The following is a 10,048-nucleotide window of genomic DNA, read 5'->3' as shown; positions in this document are numbered from 1 at the left end:
GGAGCTGGGTGGGACCAGGGAAACCGTTTATGTGCCAATTGCAAACTTGCTCCTATGCCTGTGGATTTACAAGCTGCTCTATTCCTTCTCTACATGAGATCGGAGAAGGTACTTTGGAGACTGTTAGCATATGCAGCTTTCATGTGTTTTATAATTATGAGGACAGACTGTGCCTAACAACTTAAAAGGGAGTATTTTTGCTTTCTGAGGGGGCTTATTTACTGATATGGAAACAGACCTAAAGAGGATAATTTGTTGCAAATGTCATACTCCAGTATTGGTATATGCCATGCTTGCTAATGGGACTACACAGATCACTTAAAGCTGTTAGTCTCTGAACACACGTCCCTACATATTGAAACTCAAAACTATCTTTTCAACAGTAGGCAAGAATAATATTGGGTGGCACTGTGCTTTTGGACAACTACTGTACAGTATATTGATAGCAGCCTGTGCATATAGAAACACACGGATCATCATGTGAAGGGGACCTAGTCACAGCAGTCCATGGAACTTGCCTGCTTTGACAACATACAGCATCTATATGTTGTTGCATGCAGTGGTTCAAACAGTTGTGCTTAAAAGTTTGCATACCCTAGCAGAAATCGTGAAATGGTGAAATGGTGGCATTGATATTTAAAATATGACTCCTGCCAAAAACGGTCTTTTATTTAAGGATACAGCTCATATGAAGCCATTATCACATAGTTGTTTGGCTCCTTTTTATATCATAATAATAACGGAAATCACCCAAATGGCCCTGATCAAAAGTTTACATACCCTGGAATGTTTGGTCTTGTTACAGACACACAAGGTGACACACACAGGTTAAAAATGTCAATTAAAAGGTTAATTACCCACATCTGTGGCTTTTTACCTTGCAACTAGTGTCTGTGTATAAATAGTCAATGGAGGGAATTTATTAAAACTGGCGCTGACAAAATATGGAGCAGATTTGCACTGCAACCAATCAGCTTTTATCTCATTTTTAAATCTCAACTGAGCAAACTGAAGAGTGATGCTGATCGGTTGTATTGGGGACACGGCTCCAGTTTCTGTCTGTTCCAGGTTTGATAAATTCCCCCAATGCGTTTGTTAGCTCTCAAGTGGATGCACTAAGCAGGCTAGATATTGAGGCATGGGGAGCCAGGGGTGTGGAATTCCTATCGCCCGACGCCCGGGACATGCAGTTTCGGGCGCCGGGCGAGTAGTTTTAAAGTACATTCAGCCCGGCTCCGGACAAGCAGAGCTGAATGTACATTGTGGAGCCGCCGCCGCTCGTTTAATACAAGTGGTCTGATCAGACCACTTGTATTAATTTGAGCAGCGGCGATCGCTTCTGCCCGCACCCCCCGCCGTAGTTTTCGGGGTCGCCCGCTCTCACGGGGGACCCCGAAAACTAAGACACAATGGCTCAGCCATAGAGCCCATAGGTGCAAAAAATAGGTACTCGCACTGGATACCGAAAAACCGGTATTGGTGCATCCTTAGTTTTGATTAAAACAATTTTTTGTATTGGGACAAGTAGATTGTCGTGAAGGACAAGTAGTTTTGGCCCCCACTTTAGTGCTTGGACAAGTATTTTTAAAAAAAAATTCCACACCCCTGCGAGCAGAAAAGAACTGCCAAAAGACCTGCGTAACAAGGTAAGATAACTTTATAAAGATGTAAAAGGATATAAAAAGATATCCAAAGCCTTGAAAATGCCAGTCAGTCCTGTTCAATCCCTTATTAAGATGTGGATAATTAAGGGATCTCGTGATACCAAGCCATGGTCAGGTAGAACAAGAAAGATTCATCATGATTACCATATACACAAGACTAAACTGGGAAATGTGTCTACCTTAATTCTTGCATTTTTCTCCTGCCCGAGCCCCTTCCCCCAACCTTTCCCTTGAGATTGATAAAATAACTATCCATCCCTCCCCCCATGCCAAGGTCCTAGGTGTCATCCTTGACTCGGACCTCACCTTTCTACCGCACATCCAATCACTTTCCAAATTCTGCTGCCTTCACCATCGTAACATCTCCAAAATACACCCCTTCCTCACCAATGAAACCAGAAAAGCTACTCAACTACCCACTTGTTATCTCTAGTCTTGACTATTGCAACTCTCTTCTCATTGGCCTACCTCTAACACAGGCTATCCCCCCTTCAGTCTATCATGAATGCTGCTGCTAGACTCATCCACCTAACCAATCGCTCAGTGTCCGCAACCCCCCTCTGTCAATCCCTCCACTGGCTTCCAATCGCCCAAAGGATAAAATTCTAAATATTAACAGCCATTTACAAAGTCATCCACAACTCTGCCCCCGGCTATATCTCAAACCTTGCCTCAAAACCATAACCGTCCTCTCTGCTCTTCCAAAGACCTCCCGTTTTCCTGCTCCCTCGTCAACTCCTCCCATGCTCGCCTCCAGGACTTCTCAAGAGTCTCTCCCATCCTCTGGAACTGTTTACCCCTACCTGTCCGTCTATCTCCTACTCTGACTACCTTTAGACAATCCCTAAAGACTCATCTCTTCAGGGAAGCCTATCCCACCTCAAAGTAACCACTGAACCATCACGTTGTCAAACAATTCATCCCCACATAGCTACCTCCTCATGTATCACTTGCCCCTCCCTTTTAGATTGTAAGCCTACACGGGTAGGGCACTCCTAACCATCTGGTCTTGAATTGTATTGTAATGTCTTCGTTATATTGTAAAGTGCTGCGCAAACTGTTGGCACTATATAAATCCTGCATAATAATTTACTTCAGCTACTGACTTCAAAAAGACAATTTTCTGCAGATTGTGCCATAGTAAAGGGACTCTCTCATGAGAATAACAGGCTGCCATTATTAAACTCTCCTTTTGAGAATGCTAGTTCCTTTGCTGCCATACTGATGCTCAGTGTTTTAACGCTCTCTGAGTTGCTGACGAGGAACAGGTATAGCGATATATAATTCTGACACTCATTTACAGCTTACTTGTCCTGGATCTGTGACCCTGTGATGCCCGCTGCTCTCCCCTACCTTTATCGGCAGAGGCTGCGGAGATCGGAGGGGACACCTGCCGTGGGGATCCCGAGCAGGGCGTGCGGGAAACAGAGCTGTGGGACAATCAGCAAATATATGAAATATTTGCTGATTGTTCCCTGTAATATTAAAACATTGCAGTGATGAGTACATAGTACTCAGGTACCGTTCCCTCAATTATGAATGAACAGGAAGTGCTCTACATCAATTCCTGTTTATGCAGGATTGTGGACATAGTAAACAGATACTATCTCCTCGATTTATGAATTAACAGGAAGCCTCTGTGCTTCCTGTTCGTTAAGTGCTGGGGCTGAGAGAGATTGAGGACTCTGTGTCCTCAATCCCTTTTGTTATTTCAAAAAGGAAATAAAGTGGTACTTCCTGAAAGCCACTAACAGTAAAGTAAAAAAATGAATACATAATATAAATTGTAAAAAAGCAAAAAGAAGAAAAAAAGCCCCCCCCCCCCCTTATTAAAAAAAAGAACAACCTAAAGAAGGGTGGAAAAAAAAGTAATTTTCGGTTTTAGCCTGACAAATTCTGGTGCGGGAGGTGCGTTGGGGTGCTATTCATTTCAGTGGCATCCCAACAAGCCTTCCGTCCAAAGCGTGATCGCCGGCACTGGAATGTGTGGTACCGCAATGCCATGCACTCCAGAATCGGTGCGATTGCAAAAAACTGTGCATGCACTTTTATTCTGAAGTAAACTTTGTTTGTAAAATGCCATTTGTGTATTTTATTTTTAATTATGGATGATATTTAATTTTTTTATCTGATTAATCGAAAAAATAATAGTCCACCTAATTGATTATAAAAATAATCATTAGTTGCAGCCCTACTAAAATCTTAAAACGTATTCTGTGGTCTTCCATAGGATTTCAAAAAGTACATTTTTAGACTGCAGGGTTAGGAAATTCCCTATATTTCAGTTGGGAACCACATATTGACACAAGGTTCCAAAAAAGTGCTGCTCTGACATCTGTGGCCACAATATCAAAAAGGCTGAACAACCTCCATGGTACATCACAGTGCAGAATACATAAATTAACACAGGACGCTTATAGAGACATATTGTTTCAAAAAAACACTTGCCATGATAATCTCCTTGACTTGGCGGATTTGATACAATAATCTTCATGCAACTGTATGGTGTGTAGTCAGTTCTCTTTCCTTCCTTTCCATAGTTGTGACGAATGCTGTAAGCATACCCTTTGTCAAACTAAAAAAAAAAAAAAAATCAAAATAATTTTTTATTGATTTATACAGTAAATACGAATATAAAATAAATATAAAGCAGTTATATTCTGTAGGATATCATGAAACTAGTCTGTAAAGGAGTCGAGAACACTTAACTGGTCTTCAATACTATAACACATTTACTCTGGCCTGTAAAATAATTAAGACACTTGGAACATCTTAAAAGGTATAAAACTGATGCAAAGGAACATTTCTCTAACTGGTTACATATTAATATTTGGCTTCTTGCATCAATGAACTTAACAGTGAATCAATTCTCCTCACATCCCCCCCAAAGAAAGCTGCTCTCACCAATGTGCGAAAGTAAAGCTGGAACACTGTCAACATGTCTCATGGAGCCAATTAGGACCTAAAAAGCTGCAATTTAGAAGTCTGTTATCTCTATTGTGACAATGGGATAGCAATTGCCCTTTACTCAAACATTAGAAGACTGTGGTGGAAAGGGGGCTTTGCCTACCAACACATTAAGAACAGGATTACTTTCTTTGTCCAACACCTGCTAATCAGCGATTATATTTCTTTCAGAACACAGTCATGCACTGAGTGTTGCAAACAGCCGATGTAAATACTGGGTTACCCAGACAGGAAATTCACCAAAAAGTGCTGCGATATGAAAAGTGCTTTATAACTATGAGTACCATCTGCAAATTGATGGATACTGATCGAAAACTTTCCCTCTGCATTATTTAATCCTAAATGAATGAGTATTCATTTCCAAGTGTTTACACTGTCACGCACAAACCAAGCCTGGGACAGCTGCTAAGTAATAAAATGTTTCCCTCGTCACAGTTTCTAGACATTCAAAAACAGTTAAGCTATTTCTCCACAGTGCGCCACAGTAATTCACCTTATTACAGAATGGCGATAACATATTTTGTTTATCCTGTTAAAGCTATCATCTTAGCGAGACGTGAAATTGACAATGCCTTAATGCCATTTTAAATCATAAGCGCACAACAGACTACTCCTTAAAACCTGACAAAAAAGCATTTATATTCCTGGTCAAACGCTCAATATATTATACTTTAGATTACCATAAGCCTTTGTATTTGCATGTTAAGCAGAGCAGGGAAAGCAACTTTTCAGGATTGCTGGTAAAAAGAAAATTAATCTCCATATTAAGTGAGTGGCTAGTCGACTTGTGATCTTGGAAGTGAAGTTGTCACCCATAAAATGTCTGGCTTTGCCTTTGAGCAGTCAACCTTTACTGCGGCTCTTACTTGTTTCTGCCATGAACCAGAATTATTCAGTAATCTAATGAGATGTGCTGTACAAATAATTATCCCCAGAGCAGAACAGCCGTACACGGCAGAAACAGATGGGATACTACCTTGCTTATGAATATATAATTTACAGCCAGCAAAGGCATCGAATAAACAGCATGAGAATAAACTCTCGTCTGTTACAAGATGCTGGTGTAGTTGGAGAGAGCAGTCAATCTTCCACTTTCATGAGTTCCATCATGTAACACCTTTCATGCCACTGTAAAGCTATTCAAATGGGTACTTCAGGCAGAGATGCAAAGAAATCAGACTTGCTATTAAACAGAATAAGTTGAAAATGTAATGGTTATAAAGGAAATAATGTTATCAAAATATAATAAATGCAAGATAGAGAATGGTCGTGAACTATATAGAAGGCTGTTCATTTACAGAAACTTCTCTTTTTGGATTTAAGAATCTGATAGAGGATGTCAATGATTCTGATAAAGGATGATAATGAGTGAAGCATTTGTACTCACAGCTGGAATATAGAAACGCTGCAAGAAAAAGATCAAGCAGTAATGATGGGAAGAAGAACAAATCTCTCACAAATGTGGGTAATGCAAACCGATAACCAAGGTTATCTACAGTGAAAACTGCACATAAAAGTTCTCAATATATCCAGAGATATAGGCCACTAAGAATATATGCAAATCGAGACTTTTTATAAAAGTCTAATCTTGCTCCTTCCTTCCCTAATGGTACTTCAGGATGATGGGCAAAGAAGTTACAAAAGGAAAGAAAATGATTGTAATGCTCATTTAGTAACAGATTTATTTTTAAATACAATGGTTATTTGTCTTAAAAAGAATAGGTAAGACATCTACAAACAGTAGATATGCAATATTTCTAATAAAATCTTATTAACGGCCAACATTACAATGTACATGTCCCTTTTTGAACAGTGGAGTAAAAGAATCCGAGTATCAACCACAGTATGTACAATAATAACAAAACAGCAATCTGAGATCTAACTACTGCAAAAGTAATTCATAGTAACTGCTACTTGGGAAAAAAATCCAAATGTGTATTAATATCTTTCATCCTGGTGTATAAACTTGTGAATATTATTACAAAAGGCAACCTAAAAAAAAAAAGACAAAGAGTTTCATCCAAATAATCAAGAGAAAGACATGAAAAAAAATGAATGCATTATCCTACTGTAAGCAAGAAGGAATTAATCCTTGGGTACCATATTTTATGGCATAAGGTAGACATTTTCTTTGCTTACCTAATTTTCATAAAGTGTAAATTGGAATTTACAATTATAATCCAATTGTTTTTAATGAGGACATCATTTATAGCCTATTAATATCTGTTTAGAAGCTTATTGTTTAGTTACAAAGATTTTTCTTTGGTGAAGTCTTAGGTGAAGTTTTCTGTAGATGTTATAAAAGAGTATCCAAAAGCAGCCTTCCCACCAAATTCAGGCAGAAACGGGCTGGGGTTAAGTGGTAAAGGTGCACCCATCAATTGTGTGGAAGGTGTAAAATGTGAATTATTATGAAGGGCCCATTTACTGTAGATGTATTCATTGTGGCAACAGGTTAAAATGTTTTAACAGAAGTTCCTGCAGTTCCTGTCAATGGCACCCCAAACCACTGTACAGTAAATGTTACATTTGGGCTGTGGCGTCTGCCCACAGACGGTGCCTCAATCCAGTGAAGTTCCGAGTATAGAGCTTGGCAGAACTGCTACAAAGTGGGACAGGAATTTGCATTAGCAGGTTGGTGCACGTGCTAGCAGACTGCCTTTATCCTAACAGTTAATAATTTCCAGCCCATTAACCATTTCTGCAGTCGAACATGGGTATAGCCATATACGTATAAAATGCACATGACATATGTCCCGCTCTATTCATGATCTAGCAGATACTACCACCAGCAATCTGAGAAGCCTCTGCATTGGTGGGCTGCAGATGCTTCTTGGGTAGGGGAGGTTGGCCTGTTAAGTAGGTTGTACAGGGCCCCATCATTTCTAATGGCAACCCTGCCTCTCACTCCAGTGTGCAAGGTGATACCCAAGTGTTGCACAACTGTCATTTATGTACGTGAACTACAAGTGCATTTGCATTCATATGTACATGAGGACAGGGTGTTTTTAAATATTTTTTTTGCATTTAACCTTTTTATTTATATTTACTGTAATGATATCGCAAGGGCACCGACAAGTCCCCCATGTGATAGCTTAGTGCAGGTGACAGGTTTTCTTTCAAACATCAGATGCGGGGGTGCTGGACCCTGTTATAGGTGTAGAAGTGATCAGGTGGCTTTGCAGCTGTTCAAATCACTTCTATCTGAAGGCACTCTGCTTGCTAAAGAAAAGTAAACAAAACACTCTCAGACTTCCATATTCAAAGAGGCATAACAATCCCGGATCGCAATCACAAATGAACTTTTGCTCCTCCACTCGCAAAGTCCACCATCACAAATTGACTTCATCCTCCACTCTGTGCTAAGATTCCCAGAAACAATCACTTTTTCAAAAAAATATTCCAATCCATCATGAACAGTCGATTAATCACACAATTAAAATCCTTCCAACTTAGCGTGTCCCAACCTCAGTGCGTGTCCACTTCTTTCAACCCGTTTCGTACAAAGAATTTTTCAAGACTTTTTTCGTCTGCACGTTCTTGAAAAACTCTTTGTACGAAATGCGGAAACGAAAAAGTGGACACGCACTGAGGTTGGGACGCGCTAAGTTGGAAGGATTTTAATTGTGTGATTATTGGACTGGCTTGTTCATGATGGATTGGAATATTTTTTGAAAAAGCGATGCCTCTTTGAATATGGAAGTCTGGTGAGTGCGGTGTGTTTCACAGTCACCGGGAGTTTGCACACTACAGCGATAAGGACTTATCACCGATGGTTTTTTTTTACATCTTGGCACTTTTTTTTTTGCATGAATTTATGGTGGACTTTACAATTACCAATTTGCACCTAATCTCTATTGGCGATATTACAATGAGAGACACGTTTTACCATTTATGAGTATTTATTAATTATATTGGTTATATGTGATCTATTTGATATTTAGCACTATATTATTAGCGTATTATGATTATTGATTAGCGCAGTGCATCTGTTTTGATCAAATCTATTAAGAACATGTGTTTGTTTACATGCCAGTACTGCTGCCAATGTAGTAGTTATGGCAGCAGCAGTGAAAAGATTAAAAGAAACATGTGGTCGGTTATTAAGCGCTGCTCCATCTGAAAATTCTAGTTGCCTGACTAGCAAGCAATACCAAAATGACTGGCCCAAAATGAGTATTATGATGATTATTATACAGGATTTATATAGTGCCAACAGTTTGCTCAGCGCTTTACAATATAGAGTATGCAGAAAAGGAGTTCTGAATTCACTTGCTACACATGTACTCCTGTTCACGGATTCAGAAAGTACTATAGCAACAAAACACCAGCACTTTTAGGTGGAGATTAAAAATAGCAGCATTCTTATTTATTTCAGTACAGTTTTCATTTAACCAGTTGTAGGGACCATGCCTAAAGCTGTATTGTCCCTAGATACATTTAAATTTGCTTTTGTAGCTAGGCTGTAACTTGCCTGAGCTTTGTTTACTTTCTGTGCTTGGTATGTTTCTCCTAAACTTAGGGTGCCGATTATTTCTGCCTACTGCTGTCTCCAGAAGTTATTGTGAGAGGTAGTAATGTATGAGTTATGAAAAATGTATCTACCCTTGCCAATCATTGAGGATTTTGGTCCAGTGATGGGAGCTGAGGGAAGATAATTGAAGCTACCTTCCAAAGTCTTTCTCTCATGGACCTTGCCTTAACCTAGGGCCTGTGCTCAAGGCTCAGGGAATTTCAGTTGCCTGCCAGACGATATATCAATAGGGAACAGAGTAGGAAGGTGGCTGTCTATATGAAGCATCTTTGACAGGCCAACTACTATATTAGCGGATACAAGGACATTTTAGCTATTCAATTTTTGGGCATCCTGTGCCCCTAACCCTCTCTCCCATTAGTTTATTGATAAATAAAATGGTAAAAAATACTGAAGTGACTAGGCCCAAGCTAGATTTTACCCCACCATAAGCCTAGGATTTTGCTCTGACAGTTAAATGCTAGCCTGCCACACAAGAAAGCAACCTGTAACATTAAACAACAAAAGTCAACACTGCAGTAAAGTACTGCTTTTACGAACTGTATACTTTTATTTTGCTTCTGATCTGCTGCAGAAAACAGCTTAAATCTCATTAAAAAAGAATGAACAAAACCGAGACAGAAAAATGAATTTCAATTGTCAAAATTTACATATGATGCATAACCTTGGGGTACCCAAGAATATAATTATTTAGGGTTTTTGCGAAAAGTAAACATTTCGCTGGGACATACAGCCAAGCATAATTAAGATTAACCGGCATTTACATTTGCTGTGCAGAATAATTAAACTGCATCATTTTTAAATCTACATAACTATGTCCTGGAGATATTCTCATTAGTAATACTTTATCCAGTTTTATATCAAATGGGAACCTTCGTTTACA

Source organism: Nanorana parkeri, unplaced genomic scaffold (assembly GCF_000935625.1).
Source record: "Nanorana parkeri isolate BGI_ZX_2015 unplaced genomic scaffold, ASM93562v1 scaffold789, whole genome shotgun sequence".
NCBI lineage: Eukaryota > Metazoa > Chordata > Amphibia > Anura > Dicroglossidae > Nanorana > Nanorana parkeri.
The sequence above is the reverse complement of the archived record's forward strand: the minus strand, read 5'-3'. Positions refer to the sequence as shown.